Source organism: Pangasianodon hypophthalmus, chromosome 10 (genome assembly GCF_027358585.1).
Source record: "Pangasianodon hypophthalmus isolate fPanHyp1 chromosome 10, fPanHyp1.pri, whole genome shotgun sequence".
Lineage (NCBI taxonomy): Eukaryota > Metazoa > Chordata > Actinopteri > Siluriformes > Pangasiidae > Pangasianodon > Pangasianodon hypophthalmus.
This window is the reverse complement of record NC_069719.1, coordinates 541,458-568,957: the sequence shown is the minus strand read 5'-3', so window position 1 is coordinate 568,957 and position 27,500 is coordinate 541,458. Positions and strand designations below refer to the sequence as shown.

Genomic DNA, 27,500 nt, shown 5'->3' with positions numbered 1-27,500 from the left:
ACGTAAATGAAGCGTTAATGAATATTCATAACCTTTACTGTGTGTCCTGCTGCTGTGAACTCGACACTGAGAGATAAAAAGAAGAGCAAGAGGGTCAGGGTGAGAATAAATGAGAAAAGAAAGATAAATAAATAAGAGAGAGAGAGAGAGAGAGAGAGAGCGAGACCTGGCGAGAGGACTGAAATAAATGAGGAAAGAAAGAAGAGCTGACATAAGGTGAAGCGGCGAGGACATGCACAAAATGGAAAAGAGAGAGAGAGCAATGAAATGAGAAGAAATAAGAGTGCAAGAGAAAGAGGGACAAAAAAAAGGAGAAAGGGCAAGGACAGAGAGAGAGAGAGAGAGATAGAAGAGAAACAGAGAGAGAGAGGAAAGCAGACAAAAGCCAATGAAAAATGGATGAAAAATAAATTTAAAAAAAACAAAGTGAGAGGTACAATAAAAAAATGATGAAAGAATGAAAAAAAGAAATGCAGGACAGAATAAGAGAGAGAGAGAGAGAGAGATTACAGTGAGGGAAAAAACATTCAGATATAAATTTGTTTTAAATTTAATCTACTTCCTGTGTATACACTCACTTCACATCTACACACACATATAAATCTAAACTTAATGAACACAAGCAGAAACAAACTAAATTCACAGAGAAATAAAATATTCAGATAATATATTAAATATATAAAGTTACATAAAAATACACCAGGTTCTAGATATAAATGCTGCTGCTGCTGCTGCAAAAAAGTTGTTGCTGTTGAGAAGATCTCACACAACAGGCAGCAACCATGATGAAGGTGAAGAAGCTTCCTAAAGTTCTCAGAAGCAACATTATGAAACAACACTGGAGTGGAAAAAGCTAGCAAGCCTCAGCAAAGAGCTTAAACACAGAACCCTGTCAGAAGAACTGGCTCCATGGCATGCAGGTGGAGAGTTCGTGGAGCTACACCTCATCATCCCCGGACAGGTGAAGCTCGAAGATTTCCCTCTCAGACTGATGATGAAGAAAAGAGAGACGCCAGCAGTCATTAGAAAAGAGCTGCAGGACGAGCTGAAAGCAGCAGGAACAATAAGCAGAGAAGTGCACCACATTCTTCTCCATTCCTCTGTTCCTCCGTTCCTCTGTTAGCATCATGCTAAACTCCTTCTGCTAAACTCCTCATGCTAAACTCCTTCTGCTGAACTCCTTCTGCTGAACTCCTTCTGCTAAACTCCTCATGCTAAACTCCTTCTGCTGAACTCCTTCTGCTGAACTCCTCATGCTGAACTCCTCATGCTGAACTCCTTCTGCTGAACTCCTCATGCTGAACTCCTCATGTTAAACTCCTTCTGCTAAACTCCTTCTGCTGAACTCCTCATGCTGAACTCCTCATGTTAAACTCCTTCTGTTAAACTCCTTCTGCTGAACTCCTTCTGCTGAACTCCTCATGCTGATCTCCTTCTGCTGAACTCCTCATGCTGAACTCCTTCTGCTGAACTCCTTCTGCTGAACTTCTTCTGCTGAACTTCTTCTGCTGATCTCCTTCTGCTGAACTCCTCATGCTGAACTCCTCCTGCTGAACTCCTCATGTTAAACTCCTTCTGCTGAACTTGAAAAACAAGCACAGAGATGTGCGTCTGAAAGCGTTTACACAAATCAGAACTCTTATGGAACAGTTTATTCTGAAACGAAAAAGAACTCTGACATTATGTTTGGAGAAAGAAGGATTGTGTGTATGATCCCAAGAACACCAAGCCTACAGTGAAGCACGGTGATGGGAGCATCATGATACGGAGCTGCTTCTCTGCAAACTTTACACATCTTCGAAGGAAATGAAAAGATCCCGGGACGTATTAGACGTGTCCGATCTCCTGACCTGAAGCCCAGGGAAAGTTTACAGAGGATTTTGAAACTGTGAGTCCATCAGAGATCCTCGTACCCTCGGGGAACTGAAGCTGATTTGCTGAGAGGAACGGAACGGACCAAACCTGCAGCACGACGCTGCAAAAAGCCAATCGCTTCTTACTGTAAACGTCTCCGAGCTGTAAGTGACAACAACAACTTCAACAAAGAGCTAACGATTCATACGTAGCAGCTGAATCCTTCTTTCCCCGAGCTATTTCTGTGTGTTGTTTAAACACGTGTTTGTTTATGAATACGTACGTTTTGTGTATATTCATTATTAAAAGACGTGATGTGTGTAAATGTGAAGTGGAAGTTTATTAAATAACAAATACAGAAGAGTCTGAATTCTTACTTCCCCTCACTGTACATGAGCAATAAACAAGAGAAAGAAAGAAATAAATAGAGATAGAGAGGATGAGAATAAAATATAAAAATATAAAATATAAAATATAAAAAAGGGAACACGAGAGATGAAGAGAATTGTACAGTGATTTTCTTTTTTAAAGCTTATCATGATGGTGGGATCGCTCTCTCTTTTTTATTTTAAACCTGCTTTTTTTCTTTTTTTTTAATTTTAATTAATTTATGTGTGTGTATGAGTGTGTGTGTGTGTGTGTGTGTGTGTGTTCTACAATCTTGCATTAACCCCTGAATCTTGTTATTCCTTTTTCGTATAATAACTCATAAATCCACCATCATCCAATTACAATATGACAGATATTACAGTGAGCAGGCCACCGAGTGTGTATGTCCGTGTGTGTGTGTGTGTGTGTGTGTGTCCGTGTGTGTGTCTGTGTGTGTGTTTTACACAATCATCCCTGCTGAGACAAAACCCTGAGAAGTGCCAAGAAAACACACCAAACTGATCCAGCGTGAGTGTGTACAGCTGTGTGCGATCCTCCCTCCGATCACTGTCCTCTCAATCACCGGGTCATTGCGTGTGTGTGTGTGTGAGTGTGTGTGTGTGTGTGTGTGAAACATCTGTCCTCCAGTCCCTGCTGAGTCGATGTAAACGTCTGCCAGTAAACTGCATTAAGCTGTAACTCGCTGTAATAACGAATTACTGCGACTGGAACCGAGTCAAGGACACAAAAAACTACAAACCTGAGAGCTAAAAAACTACAAATCCCATCATGCAGCTGAAGTTAAAACACACCAATAACTACAGAAAGTGAAAAACATAAAAGTAGACATGCAATGTGTGCCATATCTCAACAACAAACTTAGTAAATGTAAAGTTATTAGAAACGCTGCTCAGCTTTGAACATCTCCATACTTCCTCCGTCCTTATAAGAGTAATATAAGATTATAAACTTATTCTCAAATGTACTTTTATTTAAAGTTTGAAACTGTCTTGAAATTAAAATAAGAAAGTGTTTACTATAAACACTGCAACCTCAAAAGGTCTTAAATTAAGGCTAATTAATTTACTAATTCTTCTTATGAGATCATTCTATAACGAATATATCAGAATTAAGTCTATTATTTTTGACACTTTTACTAATTACAAGCTGGAAATGATGGAGTTCTTATAGAAAGTGTTTATTTTGAGACAATTTCACATTTAAAATTAGTAACAAATCTTGCAAAACAAGCCAAATATCTTTTATTAATAAGCTCATAAGAACAGAGAAACACATTAGTGCAATGCTAAGCGATTATTAAACTCATTCTCAACAATTTTTTTGCAAAGTTAAAGTTTGAATTTGTTTCAAAATAAACATTTCAAATAAGTGAAATAATTTTCCATCACAATACAATAACTTCAAACTTTATTAAAAATGTCAAAAACTAGCTTTAACTACCAGCTTTAACTTCTAATATTTGATCAAATTTCTCAAGGAGAAAGCAAGCAGTGTTTTAAAACAAAAAGCAATCAGTCAAAAATATCTTAAATTAATTAAATTAATCTACTGTTTCTAATTACGAGGTGTTTTGATAATAAATACAAGTTTATTAAGACATTTTTCGACATTTTTACTGATTACAAACTTGAAATAATTATTATATTATATTATATTATATTATATTATATTATATTATATTATCTCTAGCAGATAGTTTATATATTTCAAAAGTTTATATATAATTTATTTTTTAGCAATTTTTTATTTTCTGTTTTTAATGACATCAGCACAACACACAGATACACACAACAAACAAAGGAGAGCAGCTGAGGCTTTAACATTTACAGATCTTTGAGGGGAGTGATTTCTGTCTGATCCGCTCTGTTCTGTCTATAAACGTGATTTATTGAGTTTAGCAGTCAATAATTCCAAATTAGAAATCTTTAAAAATGGACGTCTCCAGTGATTGTACACAGACAGAGAAGGAGTGTACTGTAACTGGAGAATAATAATTTCACGAGCTGTAGATCCTGTAAGAATTAACCTGCGCTGATTAAACATGAAACGTCAATAAGAAGACACGGACTCGGGCTCGGATCAGAGTCCAATCACTTCTGACAACGACGTGTTTATAAAGGTGCAAAACCAACCGGACAGTTCCACCACATATCCTCTCTCTCTCTCTCTGTCTCTCTGTCTCTCTCTCTCTCTCTCTCTCTCTCTCTCTCTCTGTCCAGCTACACATGCTACTCCTGAGATGCCAGTGATTCTGACCCCTTCTGCTCCCCGGACCTGCCTGATCCATCCTGATGCTCTACTCCTGGCTGAAGTTCTCATCGGTTGAGATCGCTCGCTGCTGCTGAGGCTCCACATGGACGACCTGAAGATCAGTGGGGTTTCTGGGGACGGTGCTGCTTGAGGATCACATATGAGGAGTTGTACTGTAGTGGCTTTGGGGCTGCGGCTACTGCGAGCAGCGTCATACTCAGGACTCCATCAGTGGACTGTTGATAGATTTAACCAACCGGACTTCCTGTGAAAACCGTGATGAATTTCCTGGTTGCACAATTGCACTATTTGTCCATGTAGTACACAGTAATAGAAGGGAATGATTTATAATCGCACTATCCGGTGTCCCAGATGAGGATGAGTTCCTTTTTGAGTCTGGTTCCTCTCAAGGTTTCTTCCTCATATCATCTCAGGGAGTTTTTCCTCACCACCATCACCTCTGGCTCGATCATTAGGGATAAATTCACACATTTACAGTTTATTTTGGCTTCATTTAATTTGAATCTCTTTATTTCTGTAAAGCTGCTTTGTGACAATGTCCACTGTTGAAAGTGCTATACAAATGAAATAAAACTGAATTGAATTGAATAAGTGAAAATGTCCCAGGAGAGTTAGAAGAACGAGTGTTTCAGGCTGTAAGAAGAATTGAAGAGGCGTCGAAGATCAGCAGTAAAGTACATGAAGCACCTCGGATGCGCCGGAGTCGGAGTGAATCCTGATCATCATTTACTCGAGTGTTTTATGCTAGTTCACCCTAATCTTCCTGCTTACTGTGTAAATGAGGTTTTGTCTTAATGTAAATTAAGAACAACACCCAAGGTGATACCCTTCCACTGCCAACCCATTACTATTGTTCCAGATGTGCTCTCCCCAGAAGGTGGGGTGATGGGATTATCTCTGTCTTCAGATGACGCTATTCACACATTGCTGATATCGAAATACACTGTCTCTATGTTAATTAAGCCGTTTTGGGAAGGAGCTTTGTTCTCTCACCTACTGCGGAGTGGAAGCTGAGTCGGGGCAGGCCACATTTCTTACTGTACGTTGATGTTAAACGGATTTAAAAAGGTGTGTGTAGTACGGCGTAGAGTGATGATCAGTTAGCTTAGAATGAATCAACTGGTGTTGTTTTGAGGTTTGTGAGAAATGAATCCACACTTTCTTCCACTCAGGATGAAAACCATAAACCTGCAGGGCCTGCAGTTTTTTAAAATTTATTATAGATAATTCAGGAGTGTTTTTCTGAATTACGGCAGAAGAAAGATGGAGAGGATGGTCAGTAAAGTCTACACCATCAGTCCTGAGAGCAAGTCTCAGCTGGAAATAAAGGAATGAGATGATACAGGAGCATTAATCTTAGTGAGGATTTCCTGGAAAACCAGGAAAAGCCAGAGTTCCTAAAGATATCGTGAAGAGTATTTATCCCATCGTTAGGCAGAGAAGAACGGGAGAAGGGTTCCTGCCCTTTATTGGTTTATATATTTTCTATATGACGTTTTATCAGAATGACACTTTTTAAATGAGATTAAAAGTACTCGCTGCCACAGAGTTCTACTGAATTTATTACAGAAATGATGCTAAATTACATGTTCGAGTCAGATTATTTAACAAATATTTAAATAAAATGTGTGTAAATATTCATGCTGATTAGTTTCCACTGCACTGTCTGTGTTCCTGCTCGTGTAGCTGAATTTCTGAAGCTGAATTTCTGAATTTTTAAAATAATAAATAATTATTACTGTAATTATTGTTGAATAATATTAAAGTATTACTTTGATTCTTTTAAAATGATAAAAATAAATGTTTAAATCTCCATATTCATGTCTTTTTACATTTTTATCTTCAGAATCATGTCACTTTTTAACGAGTATTTTACAGCCAGTCAGCACGTATCATCCTCTCGAGACCCGGACGATGATCATGAAGTGCAAGTTATTTAAATTTACTTGATAAATATGGAAAATTCATGGAAATTTATCAGAAATTCTGTAATTTAATTTTAGTAACTATAAAATGTTACCTGATAACTGTCATAATTAATAACCTAACACCTTTCATACACACACTCTTAGAAAAAAGGGTTCTTTATAGATAGATAGATAGATAGATAGATAGATAGATAGAATCACTTTATTCTTCTCAGAGGGAAATTCCCCTGTTACATATAAAACAACAGAACTAATCAGCGTAATTAAATGAAAATTAGGAGGGAAAAAGACGAGGTAAGGACACTTTTGTAACTGATGCACTTGATTGAGAAAATCTCTGAAAGTGTGATGAGCATTAAATATGTGTGAAAATGTTTAATCTAAGATCTTTAGCTGCTTATTGTGTTCATTCAGCAGTAGAAGGAAGTCAGATGGTCATTTCAGCTTCCTGATGTGGTAATGATCGTTACTGTAACTCAGCGTGGTTCAGAGTGAGTTTAGTTTCCTGTTGCTCCGAGCGAAGACTCCAGGACTTCCCATGTTGCATAAAACCCGAGAACAGCGTTGTGTTGCTTCTCTCTGAATGTCTGTGTTTCATTTCTTTTCCTATCAGATGGTGATAATATCAGATGATGACGGTACAGGACTAAATAAATAAATAAATAAATAAATAGACAATTACTTTATCTAGATTTTATGATGTTGTAGTTATTTATAACAATAAGCTCATTGGACAATAGATGAACTTTACCACATCCACTGTTCATATCCATATTCACTTCCCCTTTCCTTCTATTCATCTTTCCCTTTTCTTTCCTTTTCTCATATTCACTCTAGACTGTATTTCCCTGTTCATTTTATCGCTGTTTACACTGTTTACACTGTTTACACAGTAATTCCACTTTAATTTCGCTCGAATCTGCTGATTATCTCTACAGCGTTTTCACCTCACTGCGCCATCACATCACACTCTCACACTCTGTTCACTTTTAGATATTTATTCTTATTTCAGTTTCATTTCTAATGTTAAATTACTCTTAGTATATTTTCTAACTCTCTGTGCTGCTGTACCAGGTGAATTTCCCTCTGAGATGAATAAAGTGATCTATCTATCTATCTATCTATCTATCTATAAAGAACCCTTAAAGAACCCTTTTTTGTAAGAGTGTGTGTATGAACTGGGAATGTGTGCGATACAAACTCCAAATTATTGTTCACTATTTTCTTCTTAACATTAAAAGTCTGTTAAAAGTTAAAAGTTTTTCTTGGTTCTTTAAGGGCTTCTTTAAGGTTCTCTGGATAACGAAGTGTGCTCAGCTTCCTAAAAAGGTTCTACTTTTCTAGATTTTTCTTAGAATCTGTCAGGTGAATACATTTTAGCTTCTCGGTACTTGTTACACTCTTTACTCAAAAAAAAAAAACATTCTTCAAGTGTTCTTTGGATAGTTGCAGGTTCTTTAAACGGGTTCTGCTTGGAACCGCTCTGATAGAGAAACACTCTGTTGTTTGGAGCTATGGAGAATCTTTAAGGGTATCTGCAGTGGGACAAAGCAAAACGAACAAACACACACATAAAAAACATATAAATTTAGATTGTTTTTCACGTAAAGACAAAGTTGTGTACTCTATAATACACCCTGTGCAAAGCTTATGAATGTGTTATGAAGCTTTAATGTAGCGTAGGTATAAAGCTCCTATAAAGCAGCACTAATTGTTTTTGTAATTAAAGTTGGTAGCAGTTTATTTGAAGGCTGCTACACTGGGCCTTCATAACACTTTAATAAGCACTACATATTTATGAAGGTGGATTAATGTCAGACGTGTGTGAAAACACGTGAGATAAGATGGCGTAAGAGATTCTGAGAATGTCATGGTCGCAGGTGCAGGTGAGGTAAATGTTAAGCAGGAGCAGAAACAGGCGGAGGTTCAGACGATCAGCAAACAACATAAACCTCAAATCTCAAATCTAACCTTGTGAAATGATGAACTAATAAAACTCATACAGCAGAAGAGCATGAACAGTAAACACAGGCTGCGTCTCAATCCACTCGCTAGTTCAGTACTCAGGGCGCTGATCAGGGAGGCGGCCATTTTAAGTTCTGTCTCAATCGCAAAATCCTTCCAGTGGACTGAAACGTTCGCTCCCTAAAAAGTCCTGTGTGTGTTAGTGAGTGTGTGTGTGTGTGTGATGTGTGAGATTTGTGTGTGTGTGTGTGTGTGTGTGTGAGTGTGTAAGAGTGAGTGAGTGTGAGTGTGTGAGTGTGTGTGTGATGTGTGTGTGAGATGTGTGAGTATGTGTGTGTGAGTGTGTAAGAGTGAGTGTGTGTGTGTGTGTGTGTGTGAGTGTGTAAGAGTGAGTGAGTGTGTGTGTGAGTGTGTAAGAGTGAGTGAGTGTGTGAGTGAGTGTGTGTGAGATGTGTGAGTATGTGTGTGTGAGTGTGTAAGAGTGTGTGTGTGTGTGTGTGTGTGTGTGAGTGTGTAAGAGTGAGTGAGTGTGAGTGAGTGAGTGTGTAAGTGTGTAAGAGTGAGTGAGTGTGAGTGTGTGAGTGAGTGTGTAAGTGTGTAAGAGTGAGTGAGTGTGAGTGTGTGAGTGAGTGTGTAAGTGTGTAAGAGTGAGTGAGTGTGAGTGTGTGAGTGTGTGAGTGTGTAAGTGTGAGTGAGTGTGTGAGTGTGTAAGAGTGAGTGAGTGTGAGTGTGTGAGTGTGTAAGAGTGAGTGAGTGTGTGAGTGTGTAAGAGTGAGTGTGAGTGTGTGAGTGTGTAAGAGTGAGTGAGTGTGAGTGTGTGAGTGTGTAAGAGTGAGTGAGTGTATGAGTGTGTAAGAGTGAGTGTGAGTGTGTGAGTGTGTAAGAGTGAGTGAGTGTGAGTGTGTGAGTGTGTGAGTGTGTAAGAGTGAGTGAGTGTGAGTGTGTAAGAGTGAGTGTGAGTGTGTGAGTGTGTAAGAGTGAGTGAGTGTGTGAGTGTGTAAGAGTGAGTGTGAGTGTGTGAGTGTGTAAGAGTGAGTGAGTGTGAGTGTGTGAGTGTGTGAGTGTGTAAGAGTGAGTGAGTGAGTGAGTGTGTGTGTGAGTGTGTGTGTGATGTGAGTGTGAGATGTGTGAGTATGTGTGTGTGAGTGTGTAAGAGTGAGTGAGTGTGAGTGTGTGAGTGTGTAAGAGTGAGTGAGTGTGAGAGTGAGTGTGTGTGTGATGTGTGTGTGAGTGTGTAAGAGTGAGTGAGTGTGTGTGTCTTTGAGGAAACCCTTCATAAACACACTGCATTATAAACTCTTCACACAGGGCTTATGGGTGTGTTATAAAGGCCTGGTGTCTCTACGCATCTTTAAAAACATGGCAGTTTTGTTTAGAATGTTTTTATAATAAAATGTTGTTATTATTCACGGATTAAACTCCTTAACGTGTGTTTGATGTTTAAAACGTGATGACGTTCTGGATCCTGTTTCTCACTACGATTTTTTTAACTGAAACTAAAACTGAAGCTTTACGGAGCGTCACGGAGCCGAGAGCCTGTTAGATGGAAATAAACGTAAAAGTGGAATAAGTGTGATAAAGATCTGCAGACACACACACATGCACACACACACACACGCACACACACACACACACACACACACACACACAGACATGCGCACACACACACGCACACACACACACACACACTGCTGAGTAACTGGAAACTTTCACATGTTCACAGCTTTGACATCATTCATCCTCAACACTACATCATCCACCTCCGTCCACCTCCGTCCACCTCCATCCATCTCCATCCATCTCCATCCATCTCCATCCACCTCCGTCCACCTCCGTCCATCTCTGTCCATCTCCATCATTATAAATTATGATTCTATTTCATTTCAATTTTAGTGAAGTTGTGGACAAATTAGACTGTACACCGATCAGCCATAACATTATGACCACTGACAGGTGAAGTGAGTAATGCTGATTATCTCATTACTATGGCACCTGTAAAGGGGAGGGATTTATTAGGCAGCAAGTGAACAGTTGGTTCTTGAAGTTGATGTGTTGGAAGCAGGAAAAATGGGCAAGTGTAAGGATCTGAGCGACTTTGAAAAGAGCCAAATTGTGATGTCTAGACGACTGGGTCAGAGCTTCTCCAGAACAGCAGGTCTTGTGGGGTGTTCCCGGTGTGCAGTGGTTAGTACCTACCAAAAGTGGTCCAAGGAAGGACAACCGGTGAACCAGCGACAGGGTCATGGACTCCCAAGGCTCACTAATGCACGTGGGGAGTGAAGGTCCGTCTGGTCCGATCCCACAGAAGAGCTACTGTAGAACAAACTGCTGAAAAGTTAAAGCTGCTCTGATAGAAAGGAGTCAGAACACACAGTGCAGTGCAGCTTGCTGCGTATGGAGCTGCGTAGCTGCAGAGCGGTCAGAGAGCCCATGCTGACCCTGTCCACCACCCAAAGCTCCTACAATGGACACCTGAGCATCAGAACTGGACCATGGAGCAATGGAAGAAGGTGGCCTGGTCTGATGAATCACATTTTCTTTTACATCATGTGGACAGCCGGGTGTGTGTGTGTGAGTGTGTGTGTGTGTGTCGCTTACCTGGGGAAGAGATGGCACCAGGATGCTCTATGGGAAGAAGGCGAGCTGGTGGAGGCAGTGTGATGGTCTGGGCAATGTTCTGCTGGGAAACATCGGGTCCTGGCCTTCATGTGGATGTTACTGTGACACGTACCACCTACCTAAAGATTGCTGCAGACCGAGTTACACCCCTTCATGGTAACGGTGTTCCCTAATGGCAGTGGTCTCTTTCAGCAGGATGATGCTCCCTGCCTCACTGCAGAAACTGTTCAGGAATGGTTTGAGGAACATGACAAAGAGTTGAAGGTGTTGACTTGGCCTCCAAATTCCCCAGATCTCAATCCACTTGAACATCTGTGGAACGTGCTGGCCATCAAGTCCGATCCATGGAGGCTCCATCTCACAACTTACAGGACTTTAAGGATCTGCTGTTAACATCTTTGTGCCAGAAACCACACACACCTTCAGAGTTCATTCCTCGACGGGTCAGAGCTGTTTTATCACCAAAAGGGGAACTACAGTATATTAGGCAGGTGGCTTTAATGTTACGGCTGATCGGTGTAATTTGCAACCTCCACATCACAAGCCACAACAACAACAACAACAACAACAACAACGTAATAATAATAATAACAATAATAATAATAATAAGAAGAAGAAGAAGAAGAAATAAAAGTGTTACAGTAAAGAATAAAGACTAAGAGTATGATTAATTATATTACAGAAGCGTCAGCAGGCATGAGAGGATGTGTGTGTGTGTGTGTGTGTGTGTGTGTGTGAGTGTGTGTGTGTGTGTGTGATAGACTCAAGGCCAGCTGTGCTGTCTTGTGCAGATGGAAGCGGAGATTAGAATAAAGAAGAAAAGAGGAGGAGAGACGGACGAGTGTGAGGAGAGCATGAATATGACACTCAGTTCCGCTGCTCTCTCTGTGTGTGTGTGTGTGTGTGTGTGTGTGTGTGTGTTCCCTCAATAACATTTACTCAAAAATAGAAACAGAAATGTGTGTTTAATGTGACTGAATATATTTTTATTAGAAGAAATATTTCTAAAAACTTTTAAAAATTTAAATGAAAACCTTCAAAGAATGAATGAAGAACAGATACAGAACTTTACAACAGAGAAGATCACTTCATACAACAGTGCTGTCTCAGGAAAAGAACAACAGACAGACAGATAGATAGATAAACATACAGACAGACAGATAGACAGACAGACAGACAGATAGACAGATAGATAGACAGCTCCAGAATTATTAGCACCCTGACAATTAGTTTTTATTTATTTTAACGTAAATCTTTTCCCAAATAATTCTATTATTTAACATAAAAATTTCTCATTAGAGTTGATTAGACTTAAGGGTTTTATTATTATTATTATTATTATTATTATTATTATTATCTGTTTTAGCAGAAAATATGAATCAATGTTCATTCTCGTGAAGGGTGCCAATAATTTTGGAGTTAGCTGTAGATACATAAATAGAGGAGATGGTTAGGTAAAGTTCGTGAGAAAGAAAGAAAGAAAGACGATGTTCCCCTTATCCAACAAATTGCTCAATCAAATGCTACGAACACACACACACACACACACGCAAACGCACACATGCAAACGCACACACACAAACACTCTCTCTCTCACACACACACACACACACACACACACTCACATACAGTCTGTTCAATCAGTGATTATGTTCTGATTCTCTGAAGGTTGCACACTGTGCGATTATACACTGTGTGTTATATAAGTGTGATAACTGCAGAGTTATTCATTCCAGCACACACACACACACACACACACACACACAGACGCACACACACACACACACACACAGTAAGAGCTACAGCGCCGTGGATAAGAGCGGGTAATTACAGCGGTCATTTCTGTCCTGCGTGTGCAGGTAGAGAGTCAGCGGCTGTCGATCAAACAGCGTAAGAGAGAAAGAGCGTTCACGTCCACGCTACTCCATCCAGAGAAAGAAAGAAAAGAATGAAAAGAAAGAAAGAATGATAAACCCAAGCAGGTCACATCAGGTAAAGTAAGAAGTGAGCAGAAGAGAAATTAAATAAAAAAGAAGTTTTTTTCTCCACTGATTTTCTCAGAAGGTTGAGAAAATAAATCTTTTCTGCATCTCAGGTGAGTTTAGACGAGTGACATCTGATCTTTTTACTCTTTTTAACATCTGATCTTTTTACTCTTTTTAACTCTAATTCTTTTTTGTGTGTTTAAAATAAGTCTTGAAAGAAAGAAAGAAAGAAGGAAAGAAAATCAGATGAATCTAATCAAGAAGTTAACGTAGCTAGAAAATTCTAAAAGCAAGAAATAAGACGGAAAGAAAGAATGTAATACATAAAAGTAGAAAAGAAAGATAGAATTCAAAAAGAAAGTAAGATAAAAAATGCAAAAAAATGAAAGGTGCAGGCATAGGGGAAGAAAGAAAGAAAGAAAGAAAGAAAGACCTTATTGCTAGCTAGCAAAATCCGACAGGAAATTCTCCAGCGTGCTAAATTTACCCCGGAAAGTTAATAGCAGTGAGCTAAAGTTAGCACAGGAGCAGGGGTTAAAGGGGTTAAAGGGGCTGAAGGGGTTAAAGGGGTTAAAGGGGTTGAAGTGGGAATTTGGGAATCGGAATTACGTTATTTGTGAGGAAAAAAACATGGATGACTTCCTGAAAGCTCCTTCTGTCCAGGAACTTTATTCAGGGATATTTATTTAGGAACCTTAGTCCATGAATCTTATCCAGGAACTTTACTGAAGAACTTTTTCTCACGTACTTTATTCACAAATTTTCTCTAAGAACCTTCTCCCAGGAACTTTATCCAGGAATTTTATTCAATAACTTCTGTACAATAAATTTATTTCAGAACATTAGTCTGAGAACTTTGTCCAGGAACTTTACTCAGGAACTTTGTCCAGGAACTTTACTCAGGAACATTAGCACAGGAACTCTTTCCAAGAACATTTACTTCAGTAATTTACTTCATCCAAGTAAATTTATATTTCTGTATCCAGACCCAGTATTTATTTATTTATTTTTTTAAGGAGCTGTAGTCCAGGAATCGTATCTAGAATCTTATTTGGGAATTTTATGGGAGTTCCCAAGCGTGAGTTCCCATAATTCTGTTCAGCAGACACTGGATTGAACTTTACGGTGGACAGAATTGCTCTAAAACATGGAGAATTAAAATGAAATGAAATAATTCACTCTGTAAGTTTTGTGTTTATAATTATTATAATGAAATATTTAATGTTTGTCAGTTTAATTAGCTTCCTGGAGCCCGGACGCTGTTGTGCGTTTATTTCTCCACACGGTACATTTCCTTCCACACCGTAACCCTCTAAATCATTCTGTGTGCTAATGGACTTCCTGAGGCTGAAGGATGTGCAGTGCATGCTGGGACATCGCGCGCTGCATTACGCTTTCATTCTTCACCTTAAATTAAAATGTCGTTGGCTGTGAGGAACACGGCGCTGGCATTTCACCGTCTCACGTCCATCACTGACGCCGCGCACGTCCACGCTCACGCCTGCGAGGAAAGACTGCAGCAGAACGTCTAGAGTAAAATATAACAATAAAAAATAAAATAAAATGTGGAATTACTCTAACCTGTAAAATAAATAAATAAATAAATAAATAAATAAAATAAAATAAAAGTGTAATTACTCTAATTACAGATGGTATTTACAGCTGGCTGTTTATGAAGTGAAACTTTTTTTATTTTTGAAAACTTTCATTTTTTTCAGAGAGAATTGCTGAAAAGAGCAGCGGAGCTGTGCAGCTTTGATGCTTTTCTCTGACGGAGTAATGCAGCTAGACAGAAAGAAAGAAAGAAAGAAAGAAAGAAAGACAGAAAAAAGAACACGAGACAAAAAGTAGATTAGAAAGAAAGAAAGAAAGAAAGAAAGAAAGGAAGCCGAGGAACTTCATCCAGAAATTTTGTCCAAAAACTTTATCTAATAACTTTAATCCAGGAACCAACATCTATATGATTCACACCAATATGATTCACACCAATATGATTCACACCAATATGATTCACATCTATATGATTCACATCAATATGATTCACATCTATATGATTCATTTGACTCCTGAGATTTGTGAGTCGACTCATAACGTTTACCTAAAAGATTCATCTCAAAGAGTCGACTCCATTGCAAAGTTCACAACTGGTTATTGGTTAACATGGACAATGGTAAACTGAAGCACACACACACACACACACACGCACGCACACACACACACACACGCACACACGCACACACACGCACACACACGCACACACACACGCACAGAAGTTAAAGAATGTTTATGTGCTATATATGATATAAACACTGACTCTGAGGTTAAAGTGCAGAATGTTGGCTTTAATTACACACTCACACAGGCAGCTATGTAATAATTGGGATGATAATTATCGCTATAACAACCACATCAAACACCCCACAATTTGCACACCATCATCATTACACCTCTCGTGAGCGCTGCAGTAATAATAACAGAAATTCTGCGGTTAAAGGAACCGAGCCGTACCGGAGTTACGGGTTCCGCTTGGGTTCTTCTTCCTGCTCGTCTGATCTGTTCTCTCGTTTGTTATTTCAGCTCGGATTCTCTGTAACGGCTGCTGACAGAGTCAAGGTCAGCGATCTCACACAAATTACACCCATCTGTGGAGGCTTACACACACACACACACACACACACACACACACACACACACACACACACACTGGGCCGTATCCCAAAGGCTAGTGTTTGATAAAAGTTCTGGTAGAACTGATTAAATGTGTTATGAACCTTCAATTAACATGAGCTCTGCTTCTAATCTGAAGAGTTTCACAGAATGGACTTCATTAATAATAATAATAATAATAATAATAATAATAATAATAATAATAATAAAACTATGATACACCAGGGATTTAGGAATAAATTGTTTAGCTGAGTTAAGTGGTTCTCACTGGGGTGTGTGTGTGTGTGTGTGTGTGTTTGTGTCAGAGTTGGAACGGTGTGTTAACTCCCGACCTTCCCAGGATTAAAGGTCGCCAGCACACACACACACACACACACACACACACTCACACACACACACACACACACACACACACATGCACACAGTGAGAAGCATTTAACTCAGCAGGGGAAGATCTCGAGACAGCTGCAGTGATACTGATACACGCTGATCTCTCGTTCTCACACATGCGCAAGTGCTGAGCGCACACACACACACACACACACACACACGCGCGCACACACACACACACACATATATATATATATATATACATACATGAATACATTTCCATAAAACACATGGCCAAATGTTCCATCTCGGGTTTCTATATCGCCGCTAATGAAGATGCAGAAGCACGTAAACACGTCGTGTTCTTTTGAGATGATCTGAAGTTCTTTAAGAGATAATCAGAAAATCTTAAAGAACTTTTAAAGAAATGATCGTTAATCTCAAACCAACCACTTTTCAGGATTAAACAATAAAAACAAAAAGAAGAGTAAATAACTGTTTTTATTTCGTTAACTTTCTCAGGCGAGATTTAATCAGCCTGCGCTGGAACTTTCCGGAACACGAGTCTGTTTTTCTGGATTTTTCTGAGGAAAGGATCAGCAGAGACTACAGGAGAACCTGCACTGAGCTTCAGGAGACTTTATTTTTAGCGCTCAGTTTATTTTTTTATTTACGTTACACACTGACACTGTCCTTTCCCCGAGTCCTATATATATTTTTCGAGCTCCAGTTTCACATTTTTGTTGCAGCCACGTTGCTGATCACCTCTTCTGCTATCAGTTTACATTTACATTTATGGCATTTGGCAGATGCTCTTATCCAGAGTGACTTACAGAAGTGCTGTGAAGTCTATAAAAAATATATTCTGATACTGACTCACTAGGTCACAAACTAGGAATTCCATCAGTCCAAAACTAGCGCTCAGACGATACTTTTTTTTTTGGTTTAGTAAGTGCTAATTTAAGTATTTTATGAAGAGGTAAGCCTTTAGATGTCGTTTGAAGGCTGTCAGTGACTCAGCTGTTCGGACATCTAGGGGAAGTTCATTCCACCACCTTGGTGCCAGAACAGAGAAGAGTCTTGATGCAGGTCTTCCTCGTACCCTGAGAGATGGAGGGATCAGTCGAGCAGTGCTAGAGGATCGGAGGGAGCGTGGTGCCGCTCGAGGTGTGATAAGAGCTTTGAGATAAGTGGGTGCTGGTCCGTTTTTGGCTTTGTAGGCGAGCATCAGTGTTTTAAATCTGATGCAGCAGCTACAGGAAGCCAGTGGAGGGAGCGCAGCAATGGGGTGGTGTGGGAGAACTTAGGAAGGTTGAGAACCAGTTGAGCTTCTGCTTTCTGGATCAGTTGCAGAGGACGAATGGCGCTCAGAGGCAGAGCTGCCAGGAGGGAGTTGCAGTAGTCCAGTCTCAAAATGACAAGCAACTGAACAAGCACCTGAGTGGCCTGTGTGGAGAGAAGTGGACGAATTCTTCTGATGTTATGAAGGAGAAATCCACATGAGCGTGTTAGATTAGCAGTGTGAGAGGAGAAGGACAGTTGATTGTCCATGGTTACCCCAAGGTTGCGTGCGGTAACCGAAGGCGAGATCAGAGAATTGTTCAGGGAGATTGTAAGATCCTGAGATGGGGATGAATCACGTGGGATGAACAGCAGTTCAGATTTGCTGGGATTAAGTTTCAGCTGATAAAATGCCATCCATGATGAGATGTCAGCCAGACATGAGATCCGAGCAGAAACATGAGAGTCTGAGGGAAGGAGAGGATGAGTTGAGTGTCATCTGCATAGCAGTGGTATGAAAACCCATGTGAGGATATGACCGCACCAAGAGATCGAGTGTAGAGGGATCAGTTCATCTCTTAGCGTGTAACTCTGTTCATTTCAGTCAGTGCAACTCATCAGACACTTTGTGTAACACTAAATTCACGCTAGCAAGCGACAGGGACACAGATAAGCGCTCGTTTTCAACATTGAACTGATTTTCTCAATTCTGTGTGAATTAAGCGTAACACGATAAATCAACATCTGTCCGGAACGATTCCGCGGGCTGATCATGTGACGTGTGCGGTCCGACGTTTCTTCAGTTCTTTAGTTCTTACCTGCAGTTAGTTTGATGCAAAAAAAACCTCTTATAAGCGTGGTTTCATCTTCTCCTGTCAGATCCGCGCTCTCAGTAAACGTGTACAGAGACGTTAGGAAATAAAATAAAGCTGGGAAGGAAGCAGCAGAGATCGCTGGTGAAATGGACGTAGCTGGTACAGTTAGCTCACTTTGCAAATCTAATCTGAGAGCGAAGCTGAGGAAAGTAACACGTAAATCACACAACTGATTAGTGATTAGTGATTAGTGCGTTGTTTAATTTTAATCTTTAGAAGTGAGCAGATAGCTACTGCTGTTAATCATCGCAACTTAAAAATAACGCTGGACAGGCCACGCCCACAAGAGAGAAGCTACAAGTGACACAGCTTTAAACATTCTACAACATTAGATGTAACTATAAACAGATAAAATGTACAATGTGTCGTTCATTATATTCATAAAAATGAATTAAAAAATGTAGTTACTGTGGTGTAAGAGGAATAAAACACTTGGGGTTGTGCTGTTATAGGAAAATAATCAACATCAGGGTGATAACAGTAACTTCACTTCACTCATCACCATCACTCGGCATTTCTTCTCTCTGTGTGTGAGTGTGCGTGTGTGTGTGTGTGTGTGTGTGTGTGTGTGTGTGTGTGAGTGTGTGTGTGTGGGAGTGTGTGTGTGTGTGTGTGAGAGAGAGCGTGTGTGTGAGTGTGTGTGTGTGTGTGTGTGTGAGAGTGTGTGTGTGTGTGTGAGAGTGAGTATGTGAGTGTGTGTGTGTGTGTGTGAGTGTGTGTGTGTGGTCAGTCAGTCGAGCAGTGACCTCAGTTACAGTTCTTTGTTTTCTCGAGTGGTTCTGTAGGTTACGAGCTCTCTCCTCAGAGAACCCTGACCCCACTGGCTCCTCTCCATGGAAACGGTTACCATGACACTCCATCACACTCCATCACTCCCTCACAGACAGAGAGAGCGAGTGAGCGAGTGAGAGAGAGAGAGAGAGAGGAGGTTTGGATTTTTAGAGAGATTTTCGGTTTCGGTGTTAGCTGTGACAGAACGCTCACTCCGCATCATCAGCTCTCTCCTGAGATGAATTCTGTCCCGTTCGGAGAGCAGCTGCGTCTCTGAGCTCCAGAAAAAGCCGTCTCAGTTCACACTGTATCTTTAAGGAACCCGATAAACCAGTGAATCATAACGAATAAAGAAATGATCGTGTGGAAAAGTTGTAATATAAAATCCTGCGTAATGACACGCAGAACGTCAGACGATGCACGACGTGGCCAGGGAAATGTCTGTGCAGCTCGCAGGAGGATGTAAATGTGAAGCTGAGACACGAGGTTCTGCGTTCTGATGATTTTATTCTGAGCACTGAGGGAGAAGAAGAAAAGATAGCACTCTGTGGCTTCAAGTGAAAACATGTCCTTTTACACAACGCTAACGTGAAGTGTGTCACTCAAATTCGTTCCTTCTGTCCTCAGATGATTAATATTTCTGAATCTCTATCAGTGTAAATTCATTCATTCGTCTTCAGTAGCTTCTTTATCCTGGTGTCTATCTCCAGAACATCCTGCAGAGGAACATTAAATCTGTTATTAAGTTATTATTAGTCAGAGACACGACCAAGAGGACAAGGAGAACGCTGAACACGATGCTACCACCACCATGCTTCACAGTGTTCTCAGAGAGATGATCAGCGTACACACACACACACACACACACACACACACACACACACACACACACGTCTGGACCAGCACTAAAGTCAGGGTTGCACAGTGATGGGGGGTGAATACTTATGCACTCACAACCTTTTTATTTGTAAATAGTTTTTCCAGACTATTTACATTTTTCCTCCATTTATTATTTTTCCTCCAGTTGAGTATTATGGGATGTTTTGTGTAGATTCATGACATAAAAGCCAAATGATTTCTATTTCAATTCCACTGTAACGCTGAACACTGTGGAAAAGTGTAATGGGGGGTAAATACTTATGCAACGCGCTCTAGATAAATAGACAAACACTCAGTGATGTAATAAATCAGTCGGGAGCTGGAACATTTGGGATCATAATAACACACACACACACACACACATGCACACACACACACACACACACACACACACACACACAGAGGGAAGTGAGTTTCCCTGCAGCTTTTCACAACACGACTGCTGTTAGGAACAAAGCTTCACCCGAGAGAGATGCTGTACTGTGTGTGTGTGCGTGTGTGTGTGTGCGTGTGTGTGTGCGTGTGTGAGTATGTGTGTGTGTGTGTGTGTGTGTATGCTGAAATCAGCTCTACACCAGTCCAAATCTCTTGATTACAAATTGACTGATTTTGATGGCGACCTTCAGAGACAACTTTACTGCTGAGTATAAAATACTGTGTTTATCCCACACTGCTGCTGAATCCTGCGCTCTGATTGGTCAAAAAGTGTTGATTAATTCTCTAGAACAGCAGCTCTGACAGTAGCGCAGGTTTATATTAATGCGCTCGCTCTAATACGTTATTGTTTCTATAGCAACAGCTCATCCACAGGGGTGTGTACAGCGGACGCTCCACTGATAATAAACAGATTTAAAAATCGTTGATGTGGTGAAGTTTTCTCCAGAGTAAGGAGATGTTTATGTAACATTTCTGGAAGGAGTCTCCAGTGTCAGCGCTTTGTAACAGTCAGACGTTTATTTTGTCTTATTAACTTGAAGAGAGAGAATAAAGAGAGGCTGGTAAGGAACGAGTGTTTATAGCTGCTATAACGTAAGCGACAACACAAAGTAACCTGTTTCACCAACATTAAATGTAACAATAAATGGATAAAAAAGCATGACGTTTTCTTCTTTAATAAATAAAAATTGTAACTGTTGGTAAGTTGCTTTGGTGTAAGAGGAATAAAACTCTCGGGAATGTGCTGTTAGAGGAAAATAATCAACTTTATTATTCTAAATAAATTCTAAAATAGTAAAAAAAATGAAGCTTATTATAAATATAAAATATTAATATTAAAATATTTGAACGTATTAAATATTACTTGAGGATGGATCACTAGCTCATGTTTGATAAGTTTATGTAACAGAAGGAAAACTTTTGGAAGATTAATGAATTTATAATTAAAAGCGACACTCAGCTGACGAAGTGAAATCGTGATGATGATGATGTGAAACGTTTAAATCTAATTGGTTGGCTGATTAAATGTAAAATATTTAATAATGACTTAAGCCCCGCCCCTTTTTGACCCAGGACCCCATTCACACACACACACTGGCATGAAATCAGCATGTGTGTGTGTGTGTGTGTGTGAAGAGATAAAGAGACACGACATTAAACATCAGATCTGCGACATCACAACCATCCAGAAGTTTCCGAGCGTCCAAGGTGACCATGACGACGTGATGTAAAGGTCGTGTAGATCAGATAAAGGTCATGTGAGCGTCCGTTTCCCTCATCGACACGCTCCACTCCGCCTTTTCCACCTTCTCATCTGTTTATTCTGCAGCTGACGGTGGAATTTACCACGACGCGAAAGTGCTGCGCAAGTCCATCACGTGTGGAAAGAAACACATGAACGGAGAGTAAACACACACACACATACGCACGCACACACACACACACACACACACACACAGGACATACATGAGTGAATCCGGCTGCGAAATTGAGGAATTTTACCAAAACAAGAAAACGCCGATGGGACATATCTGTGTGTGAGATCTACACACTCAGCTTACAGAGGTCAAAACACACACGGGAACTCACACGGGCACGCACACACACACACACACACACACACTCACACACACACACTCACACACACACACTGGGGAAATTCAGGTTCCCAGGTTTTTCATGATAGTTTATTTCAAAACATTCAGTATCATGGCAACAAGAACCAGAGGTCTCACACACACACACACAAAACACAACACACACAAAGATATACACACACACACACACACAAAACACAACACACACAAAGATATACACACACACACACACACAAAAAACACAACACAGCGCAACACACACACGCACATACACAACACAACACACACAAAGATATACACACACACACACACACACAAAAAACACAACACAGCGCAACACACACACGCACATACACAACACAACACACACAAAGATATATACACACACAGACACAACACACTTTAGAATATATATACACATATGTGCTGATTTATAAAATGTATTTATTATTTATTAGTGTTTAGATTTATTAATATTAAAATATATTTATTAAGTAAATTACATTTTATTATTAATCTCTATAATCACTTTATCAGGTCAGAACCTTTCTTTCCTTATTTCCTTTTCCTTTTTTTACTTTTACTGTGATTTTTTATTATTATTATATTAGTTTATTTTATTTATCTTTTTTAATGGGTTTTATTTTTGTTTATTTGAACATTTATTGAGTTTAGTTTTGTTTTCTTCTGTAGACTTTTTATCTTTCTGTTTCTATTCCCTGTTTTTAATATTTTTTCTGAATGATGATGTTCTTTAGAATTACAAATATTTCTTTGTTAATATTTATTTTTATTTCATTATTCATTTCTATTTCTTTTCTTTTCTTTTAAATAATAAAGTTAAATTTTAACACATATTTATTTTACTTTAACAAATATTTAACAATTAACAAGTATTTGTATTTGTAATGTTTCTACTCATTTCTTCTTTTTATCTTTTTCAGCTAAAACCTTTTTAACATTAAAATATTTAGAGTATTTATTTATTTATTATATTTAATTTATTATATTTTCTGAATTTTGTGTTAAGTGAAATTTCAGATTGTTTTTATGAATGCATATGAATGTATTTCAGCATTGGAACTTCTTTTTATTCCCAAAAATATGTATTTACTTATACAAATAAGGCTTCATTAAATATGCATAAATTTGCATATTTTATAAAACTCAAAATCTAGTCTTTGTGTGATCTTTCAATATTCAACATCAAGAAAGCACCATGCACTCTTTTAAAAAAAAACTTTTTTTTTCAGATTAAAATCAAACAAAAATGCAGCAGTTTGGTGGATAAACACTGAGAAATGTCTCGGTAACGAGCTTCTAAATCAGAACAGGGATAAATGTGTAAAATTTCATGAATGAAGTTCATTTAAACACTAAGATTTTGGTTCTTTTTAGATACTTTTTAGATTCTTATAAGAAATTTTCTAAACCTACAGTGTGCTTTAGTTAGTGCGCTACAGACATAAACGATCACATAATTCAGCTTTTCAGTGATATTGACAAGACGCGAGTGTGAAGTGGGCGGAGCTTAAAGCCTTCTTCAGAGTTTGGGATAAAGCAGCGAGACAAAAACAGTGAAATAAATTGTTTTTCTGTTAAACGTTTATTTTTACTGTTCCAGTTTAAGAGAAGTCGAGTTTTACACTCAGTTTTGAAAAAACTGTTGAACAAAATTGTCATTTCTCGCCTTAATAACATTAGAGTAATAAATAAATCAGAGTGACCCTGACCTGGTGTGCTAGCGCTAGCTAACTAATATTCATATTTAATTTATTAAAACTTTTAAAGAGATTTTGCTGATGTTACTGACTGAATTAGGACTAATGCACTACACAGTATGTAGCTTAAATATTTTTTACTAATATATTTTTAGTTAATATTTTAATTACAAAAGTTTGCACACTGACACGAGGAAAACATTGTGTTTTTTTCATGTTTGTTTGTTTCTCTTTTTGTTCGTTCAGGAAGCTGAAACAGGAAGTGAAGTTTTATTTCCGCTTCCTCATTAAAAAGCTCACTGATGCGTCTCTCCGGTTTTAATCCTCGCTGTTATGTACACACAGGCCACGCCCACTTAATCATTGCGTATTTATATTGCGGCCGCAGCTGCGTGGCTCTGAGAGGCGAGAATAAACCCAGATTCCTCGATTTAGCCGCTAATTTAGACGCTGTGTTGAGACGAAGCTTTAATTCTGTGAATTTGTGTCAGTGTCAGTGAAGGAGGCGTGGCCTCTGTGTGTGTCAGTCTCAGTGAAGGAGGCGTGGTCTCTGTGTGTGTCAGTCTCAGTGAAGGAGGCGTGGCCTCTGTGTGTCAGTCTCAGTGAAGGAGGCGTGGCCTCTGTGTGTGCAGTCTCAGTGAAGGAGGCGTGGCCTCTGTGTGTGTCAGTCTCAGTGAAGGAGGCGTGGCCTCTGTGTGTGTGTCAGTCTCAGTGAAGGAGGCGTGGCCTCTGTGTGTATCAGTCTCAGTGAAGGAGGCGTGGCCTCTGTGTGTCAGTCTCAGTGAAGGAGGCGTGGCCTCTGTGTGTCAGTCTCAGTGAAGGAGGCGTGGCCTCTGTGTGTATCAGTCTCAGTGAAGGAGGCGTGGCCTCTGTGTGTCAGTCTCAGTGAAGGAGGCGTGGCCTCTGTGTGTATCAGTCTCAGTGAAGGAGGCGTGGCCTCTGTATGTCAGTCTCAGTGAAGGAGGCGTGGCCTCTGTGTGTCAGTCTCAGTGAAGGAGGCGTGGCCTCTGTGTGTCAGTCTCAGTGAAGGAGGCGTGGCCTCTGTGTGTCAGTCTCAGTGAAGGAGGCGTGGCCTGTGTGCCGTCATTCTCCGGATCTCTTTGCTTTTTTTCTCTTTGTTGTTTCTGTGTCACACTCGTTTAGCTCCTTCGCTCACTGTTTCTTCTCCTCCTTCACTTTTTCATCTTTATAAATGGTTATAACTCAGCGGATCATTTTACTCCATTATCCTTTAATATTCAAATCGTTTTTACATTTTCTTTGATCTCGTCTCAGAGTCCAGCTCCGTCGCTCTCCCGTCTCCGAGTGAGGAACAGAACGCCGTCAGCACACAGCCGCGCTCCTCTGCATCCTGCACTGAGGCATTGTGGGTAATAATGGGCTTTGACTGCTTATTATCGCCTCCTGGCATCTGACGAGTCTCTGACACACACACACACACACACACACACACACACAGTCTGAAGGTTAAAACTGCTGTGAGGATGTGAAACTGTGTGAGGTTATTAACTGGAGAGTGTGTGTGTGTGTGTGAGTCTGTGTGTGTGTGTGTGTGCGTGTGTGAGTGTGTGTGTGTGTGTGTGTGTGTGTGTGTCTGTGCGTGTGTGAGTGTGTGTGTGTGTGTGTGTGTGTCATAGCCATGGCATTTGAAGAACATTAGTCATTATTTTTCACTGCAGATGTAAAAACCTGACTGTGTTTAAGGTCATGCTGGAGTTCATCCTAAAAAACGAAGCTTGTTTTGAACTGATTGTAGGAGTTTCTTCTTTCTTCTCCTTCAGACTTCATCGTCATGTTTACGGCGCCCTAACTGTTAAAAAGAAAATAAATGTACATAAAAATGTGCTTAAAAATGTGCTTTTTTACGTATAATCCGTGTGGCTTGTTTACGTGGTACGACATTTAAAGATTTAAATCTAAACCTCAGCGATTTTCACCATAAATCACTTTTTTGTTTTAGCTTAATTTCAGGTAAAGGATTTCAAAATGTCGATTTTTACGGTAAATTATTTGAAAACTGACATTTTAAGGAAGATTATTTTGAAATGTAAATGTTGAATGTGTGTAACTAAAGCCTCTCTACATGTGTAGGAGGTCTGTTCATTTCCCTGAGCTGTAAATAATCAAACTATCTTCAATATTTTATTAATATTTTATTCGTTATATTAAATAACTCCGTATGATCTTCCTCAGACGAGGATAGAGAGAAAGTCTGAGTGCCGCCATTTTATTTAATCACGCAATACTCTCTCTTTCAGTCGTCATAGCAACAGTACTTTTCATCAGTAAGCATGTTCATCCTGTTTGTGTATTTTTACAGTTACGCTTTTACTGTTTATGCTGAAAAAAAACCCAGTAAATGTGACTGATGTCTATATTTGCAGAAATCTGCGTCAGTTTAATTCTAAATCAATTTCCAACTGGAGATTCTTCCGTAAACGCTAAATAAACGTCTCCTTACAGAAAACAATAACGTATCAGAACGAGCGCATTAATATAAACCTGCACTACTGTCAGAGCTGCTGTTACAGGAAACTAATCAACACCTGACGACCAATCAGAACTGCTGCGTGCTAACATATTATTAAATATAAAATATACGCATAGATTCTAATGTGTATATATATATATATATAAATATTGTAATTTTTAGATTTTTAGATTCAGCTTGTCATTCTTTACATTTTACAGTTTTGTGTTTTGGGACTACAGTAAAAGTGAACTTCTAGAATTTCAGAAATAGATCATTAAAAACAGAGAGAGAGAGAGAGAGAGAGAAGAATGAAAGAGAGAGGGAGAGAGTAGGAGGAAGAGAGAGGAAGAGAGAGAGATGAAGAATGAGAGTGAGGAAAAGAGAGTGAAAGGAAAAACAAGAGCAAGAGAGGAAGAGAGAGAGAAAGAATGAGAGAGAGAGGGTGGGGAAGAGAATCAGAAAAAGAAAGAATCACAGAGAGAGCGAGAGGAAGAGAGAGAGAGGAAGAGAGAGAGTGAGAGGAAGACTGAGAGTGACAGAGGAAGAGGGAAAGAGAGAGGGAGAGGAAGAGAGAGAGCGAGAGGAAGAACAAGAGCGAGAGAGGAAGAGAGAAAGAGAGAGGGAGAGGAAGAACGAGTGCGAGAGGAAGAACGAGAGCGAGAGAGAGAGGAAGAGAGAGAGTGAGAGGAAGACTGAGAGTGAGAGAGGAAGAACGAGAGCAAGAGAGAGAGGAAGAGAGAGGGAGAGGAAGAACGAGAGTGAGAGGAAGAACGAGAGCGAGAGGAAGGATGAGAGTGAGAGAGGAAGAGAGAGAGAGAGAGAGGAAGAGGGAAAGAGAGGGAGAGGAAGAACGAGAGCGAGAGAGGAAGACGGAAAGAGAGAGGAAGAACGAGAGAGAGAGAGGAAGTAACACTAGTAATAAACCCAGTCCGTGTGCGAGGCCGGAGCTCAGCTGCACTCGTTTTTCCTGCGCTTTATGTCAGCGCTCCTCTCACTCTGCAGCGGGTTTATAGATTTCTGTGGTTACTGTAAACGTGTGACAGCAGATCGGAACGCTTTAACACTGAAACGCACGTTAAAGACGTGGAGCGTGAAGAGGAACTCTGTGATTAAACCTCAGAACACGATCAATAACGTCTCTTTCTCCCGCGTGTTCCACCTCCACGGACTCTCCGCTCGTCTTCGCCTGGCGGTCGATCGCATCGACTGGCGTTACGCAGCCGGAACCGCAACCCGCTGCACACCAGCGCTCTGACTGCTGGGCCTCGGGAACGGCGGACTTCATCACGCATCACAAACCGGACGATATTCTCTCTCAGCTGCTCGCTAGCAGTGAAGAACGTGACCATTGATCTGAGATCTGCAAGAGAGCAAGAGAGAGAGAGAGAGAGAGAGAGAGAGAGAGAGAGAGAGAGAGAGAGAGAGAAAGCTGGCTCCACTCAGTACACACGACTACAC

The 27,500-nt window shown here is 39.9% G+C and overlaps 1 long non-coding RNA gene across 2 annotated transcripts in view; it reads right to left on the bottom strand.

The window, feature by feature from the left end:
• Positions 1-15,689, bottom strand: part of LOC128319151 (uncharacterized) — a 17,159-nt gene extending 1,470 nt beyond the window's left edge. The window contains exons 1-3 of one of the 2 annotated variants that reach the window (XR_008302569.1): positions 15,521-15,689; positions 14,420-14,540; positions 33-66 (exon numbers count right to left, since the gene is read on the bottom strand). This is a non-coding gene — a long non-coding RNA (uncharacterized LOC128319151). Of the gene's footprint in view, positions 1-32; positions 67-6,645; positions 7,979-14,419; positions 14,541-15,520 lie in introns of those variants that run through there. The other variant, XR_008302568.1, reaches the window with a different exon arrangement.
• Positions 15,690-27,500: the final 11,811 nt, after the last annotated feature.